At 33.9% G+C, this 12,866-nt stretch overlaps 1 protein-coding gene across 16 annotated transcripts in view; it reads right to left on the reverse strand.

Moving 5' to 3' along the window:
* Positions 1-12,866, reverse strand: part of EYA1 (EYA transcriptional coactivator and phosphatase 1) — a 257,074-nt gene that overhangs the window by 138,774 nt on the left and 105,434 nt on the right. For 6 of the 16 annotated variants that reach the window (XM_032794470.2, XM_075063077.1, XM_032794466.2 and 3 more), the window contains exon 1: positions 4,691-5,289. The exons of 5 other annotated variants lie outside the window; for them this stretch is intronic. The gene's annotated coding sequence lies outside the window, so the exon portion shown is untranslated. Of the gene's footprint in view, positions 1-4,690; positions 5,291-12,866 lie in introns of those variants that run through there. 5 more of the 16 variants (XM_075063076.1, XM_032794465.2, XM_032794459.2 and 2 more) reach the window with 2 other exon arrangements.

The following is a 12,866-nucleotide window of genomic DNA, read 5'->3' on the forward strand; positions in this document are numbered from 1 at the left end:
ATTATTTGCTCTTTGTCATACTGAGATTCAGAAGGGAACCTGGATTTTACAGTGGAAACCAATTAGCAGTCTTCCCAGTTTAATAAAAACAATCGTTTCAAAACCCCAGCTAACTAGTATATTTTCATCTGATGTGATCAGAAAAACTTTATGAATGTGAATTCTGCTGGACATCATTTAATGGATTGCCTTTGATAGTAAACTTTTCTCTAAAGCCAGTAACAATTGCCAGCAGGTGATAACGCACAGGTGAAGATAGGCTGTTGGCTTGAACGCACAAACAAACTTTTCCACCAAGGGTATACAATGTCTAAATGTCTACATTCAGAATCCTTCATGTGCATTTCCATTCAACCTGAACTGACATCTCTTAGATGATCACAGAACAAAGACAAGAGAGATGAGGCATTTTAAGTGCCATAAAAACCATCCAAGCAAATCTCACTTATGCGTGTGTAGTTTTTGTTATTTTTAATCACAGACAGAATTACTACTTTAGCCAGAGTAAACCACTGCTAGATGCAGCCAGGCAATGTATAACGTTACAAGTGATGTCAAGAAGCATGCAATAATGCATACAGAAAAACTTCAATCTTTTTATAACTGTGTATTTAAAGTATTGCATAGTGTGCTTTTCAATACTCTTTAGCAAGCCAAATCAAACTGAAATATCAGATGTGTGTTTGCAGCAGCTACACCATCCTTTTTTTTCAAGTAAGAAAAAGAAAAATAGTCAAATGTAAGATGGAAACTTTTTTACTCTTAATCCCAGAAACTGCAGCAGAATGCCTTAAGGATATGTTCCTCTACTGGTACTTCTATACACCTGGAATAAATTATAGGTGAGAACTTTGTTTTAAGAGCTATCTCTGCTTAGTAATGTGGAAGGTCATTTAAAATACGTCTCAAATGAACACAAGAAAAAATATTTTCTTTTTAAAAGATATATATATATATATACACACACACACACACACACTCTAAATGGCATAGTCTCAGAAGTATATTTTTAATAATATTACTACTTTACCAATTTCTGAAATGGATTTAATCCTAACAATTTTGATTCCAAAATAAAAATTAACAAAAATGTAATTACTCCCAAATTAACAGTTTTTATTTATTTTTTTAAACTTAGATTCATTTAGTGTGGGGAAAAAACAACTTGACTATGTGTTTTTCAACTAGATGTAGCCTAGAAAATTAAATATATACCTTATTTGTCCTTTTACACTCTCACAAATCAAAGTTCATATCCAGGATCTTCATTTTCATTAGGCATACTTCAGATATATTCCTTTGTGTCTCAAGGATTATTTAAACCATGTGTTGTTCGTTACCATATTTAAAAATGACTCTTTAATCAAAATAACTTTAAAACAACTAATCCTCACTTAGGCTGGTCAGCTGAATCCACATAGTGGTCCAGGAAAAATAAATCTACTCTCAAGAATGCGAATGCAGACAACAATTAGACACAGATGTGAGCGAAATTAGTTACAGTTTACAAAATGCTACACTTCACATGCTTTCAGTTTTTTATGTGTGGTACAAAATTACAATGTAGTAAAGAAACTTATGATGACTAGGGAGAAAAAAAACACATTTCTGGGTGGCGTTGGCTCACTCTTATATGATTGCCCACCTTTCCCATGAGGCTTCTATACAAACAAAATTCTAAAATACATTTTAGTAACTCAATTAAATACATTTCTCCTTTAAGCAAAGGGGAAAAAATGTTTTGGGTTTAAGAGTCCATTCAAGGGGACACACAAAAAATACACAATGAACGTCTTTTTGCTGTTGCTCACTTATACTCTGCATCCTGATTAGACTAAAACTGCCTAAAATGATAAATGATATATAGATTCTTCAAAATGCATCACAAGTTATTACTATTTATAATTTAATTATTTTAAGTAACATTCACCTCTTCATCTTTAACATGGACAACAGATTCTGGGACTGTATTATATATGACAAGGAAAAGAGAGGACAATGACATCAAAACTACTTAAAATTCACCTATTTAAGAATCTTAAACCAGTAACATCAAATTCTGATTACTTAATGAGGTATTTTAAGTTTGCCTTTTTTACTAATTAAATTTATGATTCTTCACAGATGTAGGTTTTGTTGATGTTCAATTTGTCTCTCTCATTTTGTTAAACCTCACATAGTACTCCACCAATCCACTGAATAGCCACATTAAATCTGTTAATACCATGCTCTTCAACCCCAGAAATTATTTCCAGAAGGCAAACTTGCTTTGAGAGATCATCAAACAAGACTTAAGGTACACATTTTATCACATTTTCCCTACCACAGAGCTCAGGATGCGGAGGAAAATTCATGACTTTTGCACTGTTTATTATACTTTGCTAAATTACAAATCAAAAGCATCTGACAGAAGATCATGTATGAAGCCAAAAAGTTAATAATGTTCTGCGAAAAGTAAACTGTAAATGGGAAGGGATTCTAAATCTCCGCAGCACAGAGCAAATAAAGTGTAGGTACTTGTCTAAATTATGGGTTTTCCACAGACTTTTTTTGCTTGCTAGAAGCAATTTTTATAAAATGACTATAATTTAAAACATTTTTTCCAGCTGAAAATAAATTTTCAAAGTGAAAAAACTAAGCTTATCCAAATAAATATAGCTGGCATATGATCTAGGTTTTTTCAACCACAGTTCTATTCTACCCCAAAATTTCAAAGACAATGGCAATTTTCTAATCAGAATATTTCTTCACAGGAAAATACTGTCTCTTTCAACAGCAAAAAATATACATATTTTTTTCAAAACAGCATTCTTTTTCTCTTTGAAAACATTTTCCACTCACAAATAAATGTAATGATTTCAAAAACTAAACGTGAAGAAATTAAAGGAAAAAGATACTGGAGAAAAATGTCACCTCAAAAACTGGAATACTCTTTCATTACACTTTCACTCTTCTTGTAATCCTACCAATATACAGAAGTACAGAATATATGAGGAAGTCCAGTTTTTTTAATTCAAGTACTTACTTCAAAGACGAGATTAAAAAGAATAATTTTCAGAACAGAAGCAGATGATCACAGCTCTCTAATTTTTAAATATTACTTTTTAAAAAAAAAATACTACCTTTCATTCACCTATTTCCGACACTTACAAATGAAATATTTTGACATCTGACTGAAATGGGAACAGTATTATTCTCTTTAGGAGACAAGTACCACTTTGCGTCAATACTTCCAATACATACAGAAATTTAAAAATGAACTCTTAAGCTTTCTGGTCTTCAAAACATTTTTTGGCTCTTATAAAATATTTTGTATCTATCAAAACTTAGAAAATGATAGCCCTGCTTTTGGAGTTGCGCATTCTTATGCTGTGTGCTCCAGAAGGTGAAGAGCGGCTTAGTTAGGATTCTGTGTCTGTCACCACACAGATTTTTCAGGTTTGAAAGACTACGGCCGCTCAACAGTAGAATATACTGGGCTTTAGGAATAAAGCAGTAAAGAAATCCATGATTTGTGAGTACTTATGTGTGTGTATATATATACAAATTTATACACCCTTAATTATCTCAAATACTCTGGACAAACATTTTCAGTAAGGAACTGTAAATACTTATTCTGAAAAGTATGACTGGGGCAAAAAGAATTCTGACTACATAGAAAACTATTTAAAAAACCTTCCTGTCAACATTGTCTTTTTAATTATTTAAGAGACAAACGGTATTAAAAAGTTACATACAAGTTCTATCAGTTCTTAAATTTTGTTAGTTTTCCTTCTTGTCTCTTCGCTGAAATATATCTGCATCTAAGGAATGATTTTAAAGTCAGTGACACCTTTATTTTCATAGAATAAGTCTTACTACAGCAGCCATACATTTTATTGATGTTTGTCAAAAACACCTTAAGAAATACATACTTGTGAGTCTTGATTGTTCAAAAGCAAGATGTATAATTTAATGATACTTTAAAGAGCTTTAGACCTAAGAACTTAGAATCTGGAAGTTAAAGGAGCCACATAAAATATTAATAAACGTCACGTTTTATCTGTGTAGATGTTTATTCTATCTTCTCGAAAAGTTCTCCTTTGGGGAACTGTATGTTTTACCTGGTGTTTGGAAAATTTAAACGTATTAAGCAAAAGGATTTCCTGCTTCAAAAAGTACTGTCAAGATCTCTGTCATGCATTCTAACTTCTTACTAAGGTGACCTTCCAACCGCATTTTGTCTTTTTTGGGGATCCACTATTACCCATACCTGCCTCCTGCTCCACCCTTCCCAGCCCAACAACTCATCATCGTGTTATTTATTTTCAATGAACCATTAACACTGCAGGAAACCAAATAGAAGGAACAAAACTGACTGAAAACAATAAATAGAGCCATGTAACATCTGCTTTGAAGGAAGCCTAGAAACCCAAGCCTGAAACAGAGAAAATTAACTGTTAAAACTGTTGATTTATAATTGGGTATTACCCTAATCATGAAATGGAGAAAGTACTTATGGATGGGATCTCATGCAAAGTTGCTGAAGTACTTGGAAAAGTACACATTGTTTTGCAATTAGGCCATTTCATGAGGTGGCTGGGTTTTTTTTAAGTTTCAACAGAAAAGACCTGTGTTATCTTCCTGCTTTGCATCGCAGGACAGCTGTTGTCACTCCATGCAATTTTTAAAACCGCCGGTTTGTACTTACAGTGATTGGATCTGCTGTATCCACCAGTTTTATGTGCTCCCTTCACGTTCTCTGACTTAAACCTCCATTCCTCACATAGCTTTATTCCTGGGGAAAGTACAGTGCGGAGCTCTGCTGCCGACTGCCCTGGTTTTTAGTAGCTCTCACTCGAACAGAAGTGAAGCGTCTCTGGAGAGCAAACCCGAGCTTAGAGCAAAATCTTGTGTGATTGCTGCTGCAGGCTCTGCCTGCAAAAGCGTCTGGAGTGGGGGGGCGGGGAAGGGAGAGGGGAGCAAGTTTTCCAGAGAGAAAAACCACCAAGTGGACTTTCACAGGAAGACTTAGAGTCGGAAGTGGCACTGGGGACTTTGTGTCTAGCACCAAACTCTGAACCATCAGCTCCCACTGTTCTGTTTAGTAACAGCTTTGAGGAATGGGCTGTTCCCCCCACTGAACAGCAGCAGATAATATCTGAGAGCCTTAGACAAAGAAACAGCAGAATCTTCATCCCTTCTATTTGTTTGCTTAGTCTTGTAGGTCTGCCCATGTAGCCTCCGGGCTTTTTGTTTTGTTTTTGTAATGCAAACCACAGCTATTCTCTTGTCCTAACCTTATTGGTTTAAATGTAACAATTGAAATGAGCCCTGTGCTGTCTGACTCAACCTTGCTGCTATAGAAAAATTTAGTATGTAAATGAAGGAGCCTATGATATCTGAATAAACAGCTGCTGTAGGTGCAGAACATAGCTCAAGCGCTCTGTCAATAAGCAGTGTCTCTCCTCCAGCTAGCCATTCATATCTTCTGGTGGAAATTACACAAGATTTCTTTCCCATCTTTTTCTGCTTCTCGCTAGAAAAAGCAGTGAGTCCTTTTTTTGGTTCAGTAATATATTTTTAAAAATTTAACTCAGTTTAAACGTGCCTGTTTTCATTAAGCCAGGTTTAAAGTATTAAACAACCATTATTACCTCAATAAGTGAAGCTAAACAAGGATATTCACAGAAACTCTTAAGCACACAAAATGTAAGTGTAGACATGCAATTCTGATAGATATTTGATGATAAATGTTACAAATTCAAAGATTACCTGGTAAAGAAAATGTCTGTTCATACTATACAACCTTTTCACACTGAAGTCTGCCCAATGCAATTTTAAGCTATTTAACACAGTATCTGGAACCTTCTAACAGTGCATAACATACAGATACACGTGAAATACCTAAATACCTGTACGTCTCAAAACAATCAGAACTGAGTTTACAAGGCATTTGACTTGTATTTTAAATTATTAGTACTCAATTATCAGGATTAATGTTTTATCATTTTTTCAAAAATGTGTAGTGGCCATTTCCAATGAAATGAGAGGAAATGTACACCTATGTAGTTAAAAACTTAGATGTGACATCAAACACTGAAATATATAAAGTTTAGATCTCACCACTCTTGTATTTAAATAATTATTTAATGTAAAATGTATTTTAATATAAACTCATTTCAAATGTCAAGTTAATATTATTGCATTTTTGTTTATTTGCCATTGAAAATGGCCTATTAAAATTAAAAAGATATAAATTAAGTGTAAAACATTGAATATATAATATGTAGTATCTAAATTTTGACACGTTTTCTTTGGATGATTGTGTTTTTATAAAATATTTTTCAGTTAACTTAACTCTTATAAATTCCGTACTTTTAGAGCAAAAATAATCAAAGTATGATGAGAAAACCAGTCTGATTATTTGCAAAAGAAATACTTGAGACTATGCCCAGTTCTAATGTATTAAATAAAATTTAGTCTTATCTTGAATAAACAGATTTAAAATGTTTTTCATTGACAAAATTTGTTGTTATATACTGTTCTGGTAACATAGCCTTACCTTAATTTAACTAATGAAAGCAATACTTCTAGATGAGAAAAATCGTCCAGCTATCATATCCAAGTGAGTGACATTTTCTGGAGAAAGCACCTCAGGAAAGCAAACTGTTTTGCCAAAGCTACAAGAGGACTTCAAGCTGCAAACACACCTAGAGTTGCATTTTGTTTAGTGCAGAAAAGCAATCTCGGGATAGTCACATACCATATATGGGAGCTCAGGTCAAAATAAGCAGATTTCTATTGGGCCTGCCCACCTAGCCAGCATAAACTGAATTAGTTTACTTCTTTATATTCACATAAGTTTAACATGCTAAAAATACTGTTTATGATGTTAAGCTGTAAAAGAAATACAAATATGTTATCATGGAGATGTCCAGTTTTGTCAGGTAAAATTGAATAAGAGAGAATGAAAAACAAACAAACAAATAATTGTTCTGTGGAATCTCAGCCTGTTTCAAAAAGTGTTTAGTTTGAAGTCTTACTAGTGTGGCATGTATAAGTGTTAATTACATTGTTAAAACACAAACACACACACACACACACCTCTAGCCAATCCTGCTAACACTTTAAAAAAAAAAAAAAGCTCAACTTTACTCCCTTCAGGAGAATCCATCTACTTGCATGAGCAAAATTATGCACATGCTTTTGCAGAATGAAGGCCTGAGCTATTTTGGAGATATTTCAAAACTGAAATATGTTGTTATGTATTATCTAACATTTTAAAACATTACTCAATATCCCTTTTAATAAATAAATCAAACAAACCTTTAAAATTCCAGAAGTTGCTACGTAAAGACAAAAATGGTTTAAACATATAAGGAAACACTCAAGACTCCTAGTAATGTAGATTATTGCCACACAAACACATTTCATTTTATTTTATTTTTAAATCAAATACACAGTTTATGAAATAAATGTAGCCATTTTGAAACCTTTGCTTACTAAAATGAATACATCTTCTATGGTTTAATTTTGTATTTGTGTGACTAAGGGATCAGTCCTTAATGGAAGTGCCTGAATAAGAATTTCAGAAGTGTGTCCTATATCTGTATTAAAAAAAAACTACACACAGACAGCCTAATACAGTGGTGGCAGACATGGGGTGAGCTACAGTCAGGTATAAGATGGTCAGAAAAAGAGCTCTTAGCACTGCAGGAAAAAAATCTATTCTGAATATTTTAACATGTTCTGTAGCATTCATGTTGACAGTAGAAGATAATATGGTAATTGGAGCTATTTAATCACAACGGTTTCATGTATAATAAAGCAAAAAAGAGGAGACTGGTAGATAAAAGAGGGTTCACTTTGTTTACACATACATTAAACTGTTATTTAAAGTTCTTTATGCTGAAGTCCAGTCTTCAGACATCAGATAGTCAATATAATTATTTCATGTGATGGTCTAAACTATGAACTTATTATACAGTTGATATTATGGGCCAGATCCTCAGATGGTTTAAATCAGCATTGATATCAGTAACAATATGCTGATTTATACTAGTTGATAATCTCATCCTATATAGCTATAAAAGGCCAGATTATGCATTTCTCATACATAAAGCAGGGTTCTGCTTTACCTTACAGTCTCCCTTCAGCTGTGTTCCTTGATCCACCACCTTGGTTTGAACACTCATGTCACCGAATGCCCAATCAGCACAGGTTATGCTATTTACCACTTGCACCCCACCAGTAAATTATATAGTTTTACATTGTTGCTGAATTTGGAACAGACTTTCATTACAGTTGCACATGTTTTACCCTAGGTCTGAATTTGTCCTTATTCTGTATTCCTTGTATACCTAATCGCCATCCAAGGATTTATAAGAAATCAAGACTGTGCTCTTTACACGTACACAGTACCAAGGAGTTCCACCACCCTTACTTGCATTAAATAATTCCTTGCTCCACAAGTCCTCCCACTGGTTTTAAAACTGGGATCCTTTGGAACAGTAATTTTGGGGTATTTACATATATTGCAGTGACAGGCATATTACAAAAACTGACTAGATAAAGACAGAAGATCATGATGTAGAACTGTGGTATTAAGTATTTCAGTATTTGTCTCCACATAAAAAGTACTACATAAACATTAAACAGAGGCACAGGATGACTACCTGTATATTTTTTAGTTTGAAAACAAAAATACAATACATTCTAAGATTATTTTATTACTGAATGAAGTTCATTTTTGGACTCCTTACAACAACATTAATATAACAGTCGAATCCCCGCAAACAGACAAAATCTCTATGTTTCCAAACAAGTTTTATTTTACACATAGCAGCTGTTGCCTAGATACATGCCTAGCTGTAGTAGAAGTTTGCAATGTTTGATGGGAGTTCTTAGTGCTTCATGCTACTCAGTTGACCAAAAATAGAAAGTCTTTGGTGATTACAAGCAAAGAAAAACAGTGGCAGAAGTCATCCATTCAAAAAATTACTTCTGAAAAATATCACTAAGATTAGAAAGGACAGGGCTTGATTAATAAATTATTAACACTGAATTATGTTCTTTCAGTTATGATGAATTACAGTATAATGCATAATCATTAAACATGCAAACTGCTGACGGTAGTTAGTAGTCAAAAGATACACCAATGGCTACATTAAATTAAATACCGCTTTTTAAAATAATCCATTAATTTCTGTGACAGAGATACTTATACATTGTAAAAATGACTATAAAATCAAGTAACCCATAGACTTTCTGTAGAAGGAATGCATACTATCTGTATTCAAAATCTAATCTGATAGCAGTTATCTTGAAGGTTCACTATTTTTCATCTAAAAATACATGAACAAAAAAATTGTGTGATGTGCACTTTCTTTTTTAGTCTCATAATGGAAGATTATGTCTATAATTTGCCCTTCTAGGCATGCACTGAAGTATATATATTTGAAGGGTTTCACTAAACAAGAGGTACAGTAAGAGGTAAGATAGAAATATACATATTACATATATAAATAGTATAATATAGAGCAATATAGATATATATGGTATTCCAGTAGAAAATCAAAAAAAGTTTGTTTGCGGTGTTTGGGGTTTGTCTTGTCTTGTTTGCTTGTTTAAACGTGACAGTACATTTTAAATATCTGTAATACTATATATAGAGATTTCCTGTATTTTGTCTTACTCCACATTCCCCCAAATCTATCACTCTCCTCTCTCAGCAGTCGCTGTACTGAAAACACATTTTTGGCTTTCATATGAAACCACTAATAGTGGTGATCTATCGAATGTTCTGAAGTGGATACTCTAGTCAGCAATGGCACCACTTCCCTGACAGTCGAGCAGGCCATTGCCATGACATGCTACTGGCCCAAGCTGAGGGATCAAGACCTTACTCTTGATTCAGAGATTCCCAGCAGGATGCTATTACAACTCCACTAAGAACAACATCCTTTATTTTAATAATATGATATATAGTTAATTGAATTTCTGAATATTATTTAAATGGTAAGCAGGTTCCTCAAAGTTCAATACCTTTTAAGGTGGGATTTCCAGAAGTGCCTAAGTGAGTTGGGAACACAAATCCAACTGAAATTCTATGGGACATGTGCTCCTAAACCACTTAGGTACTTTTGAGAATCTCTCTAATATTAAAACCTCAATCTGGCAAACACTTAAGCATGTGAGTAACTTTATTCACATGGGCAGTCACACTGAAATCTATGGGACTGCTTCTGGGTAAAGCTATGCAATGTTTGTAGGATGGAGGCCCAAATGGAAAAAGCAAACTGGGAACTGCTAACACTATTTTTAATGATTTACATAACCACCTTTATGCTATTTCAGCATGAAAAGCCAGAATATTTTCAAAAACAGTAACATAATCACCATTTATCATACAGAGTTATAGATAATTTGTTTATTCATATAACAAGCAAGTCATCAAATAATCTACACAGTTCATCATTAGTGTATTATTAATAATATACGTTATAATGAACAGCTCCTAACAATGTTTAGTTACAGAATATAAAAGAATTAAACGCAATGTAGAGACTGTGTTTTAACTAAGAGAATAATCAGGTGTTATCTGACATTATGATTAACTGGTTACTGTAAACAATATAAAATATGATTTTGCAAATTTGAAGCTTTTAGGTAGCTAGTTCTCCATGACCTACTTTTTAACAACTTTCCTCATCCTTGATTTATTGATAACTCATTTAAAATGGAAGAAGCAATATCATTACCAGTTTTCTCAGAGCAATAACTTTGCCAGCTGCATAAATTCAGTACCCTGTATAACATAAGCCATCTCAGCAAAACTGGATTGTCTTTTCTCTACCCATTTTTCCGGTAACGTGCACAAAACCAGTTTTGTGAGCACCTTCCATAAGGTGTAACAGGAGCTGGAAAATCACTATTTGTTTTTCAATTCTGAATTACAAACCAGCTCAGAATTTTTAAATTCTGCCAGAACAATATGCGTGTCAACTAACCATAGAAATTATGAGTTTATTTGTTGTGAATCCCATTTTGTTATTATTTCCTAACTTTCTGCCATATATTTTTTTCCTCTTAGCATTGGTAAAGTCACTGTTCAACAGTAGATGGAGTAGTGGGTAATTACTGTATCTTGGTTATTTGTCAGTATCTGCATAAGTTTTTGACCAATGACACACAAGACTAAAATAAAAGGTGAATTTGCTACTTAATTTAAAAAAATTAAGCATCTAAGAGGAATGGTGAGAATTAAATGCCCAAACTCAAATCTGACAAAATAGTTACGAAAAGACTTACAATTATTCATAAAACACACACTAAGTTTGTTCATAACTTCCTAAATCACAACCCTTGGGTTAGTTGAATATAATAAATACGTATGTCCTCAATCTTCAAATACTCCATCAGCCACAAGTATTTTTCTTTCGACGTACAGGAATGGTCAAGTGTCTTCTAAAAGTGAAATTCATAAAGATTCCATGCTTTGGGCCTTGTAATGAAAAGGGAAAAGTGCAAGTCTAAATTAAAATAATCATTGCATGGACAACTATTTTCACACTTCTATCAATTGAATCCCTATTGAATTGTTTAATTGCAATCAACCCTAGTGATTTGCTTTGATCTTTACTTGCAATTACGTCATGCAAATTCATTTGTTTGCCCAGGGTCCAATCTTTCTTCTATTGGGTCTCAGTTGCAATTATATTCACAGAAATCCCAATTCCTGCATACTAGATTTTAGAACTTTGTATAATCACTTAGAATCGGGCTGCTATATTTGTTGTTACAAAGCAACTGCAGAAGAAAACCTTTCATATGGCTTCAAAGTCCCCTCCCCCACCTCGTCCTGCTTCCTTCCAGCAGTACCAACTCTTTTTTTTGCTGCAGTCTCACAAATCGGAAAAAGAGTAACCTCTAAAGCTGATTTAGACTGAAGGTCAGAATTCAAAGGATTGTAACTTAATCCATATAGCACTGTAATCACATTCCTATTGGAAACACACCCAGAAGCACCAGTATTCTAGATGTTTTTATTAAGCAATGTCAATAGGTATACAATCTGGATTTTTTTTCTGTACTGTAGTTTATCTAGACTCATACTTGTAGGAGATCAAGTTGCTTTCTGTCACTGAACTTTACTTTAGTGTTATGTGAGGTAAGGAAACTGGACTCTGTGTTACATGCTAATGAAAACAACAGCTTCAGTTTGTTTATCTTAATACTTACAAGAGGCACCTCTTACAGCCTAAATGTAAACAAACCTTAAACTCTTTAGTCCTTGCATACTTTCAGGCTGCTAATAATTTAAAAAAAAATAATTAAGCACATTATTATTGATGTGTGTCAATCTATACTTCCTGCCTGAAAACAGAGCTCCCTTAAGAGATGTCTAATTCCTGAGCCACTGTGATCACTTCAGTTATGGATCAAGAAAACCTATACTGTCATTCCATGAACACAAGATGCCAGGACCCTGTCAGAGTTAGGAGCAGCAGAGCAAGTATCATGGGGAGCACTTTATAGTTCCTCTCTCAGGCCAAATTCCCACTGACTTCCAGGGGAGACAGGCCCGAAGACTTCAGGATGGATTAATAAGAATATAGGGCTAAATTCTCACAGGCCAGGGTTCGGCTTCCTTTTTGCAGGCACCACCCTGAGTACTTGCTCTTCCAACTATCTAATTTGTTCCCATAATCAAGTAGTCAAAGGCCCAGATACTCAGATTTACTTCTGAAATCACCCTCAGAAGTTATGCTTCCCTTTTGAAAGTTTGTCTTACGGTCATCTTGTAAATATCTGGATGTAAAAATTCTTATGTTAGCGAAATGCATCACCATAGGCCAACACTATTGCTGAATTATTATTTCAGA

This window comes from Chelonoidis abingdonii, chromosome 2 (assembly GCF_003597395.2).
Source record: "Chelonoidis abingdonii isolate Lonesome George chromosome 2, CheloAbing_2.0, whole genome shotgun sequence".
Classification (NCBI taxonomy): Eukaryota; Metazoa; Chordata; order Testudines; family Testudinidae; genus Chelonoidis; species Chelonoidis abingdonii.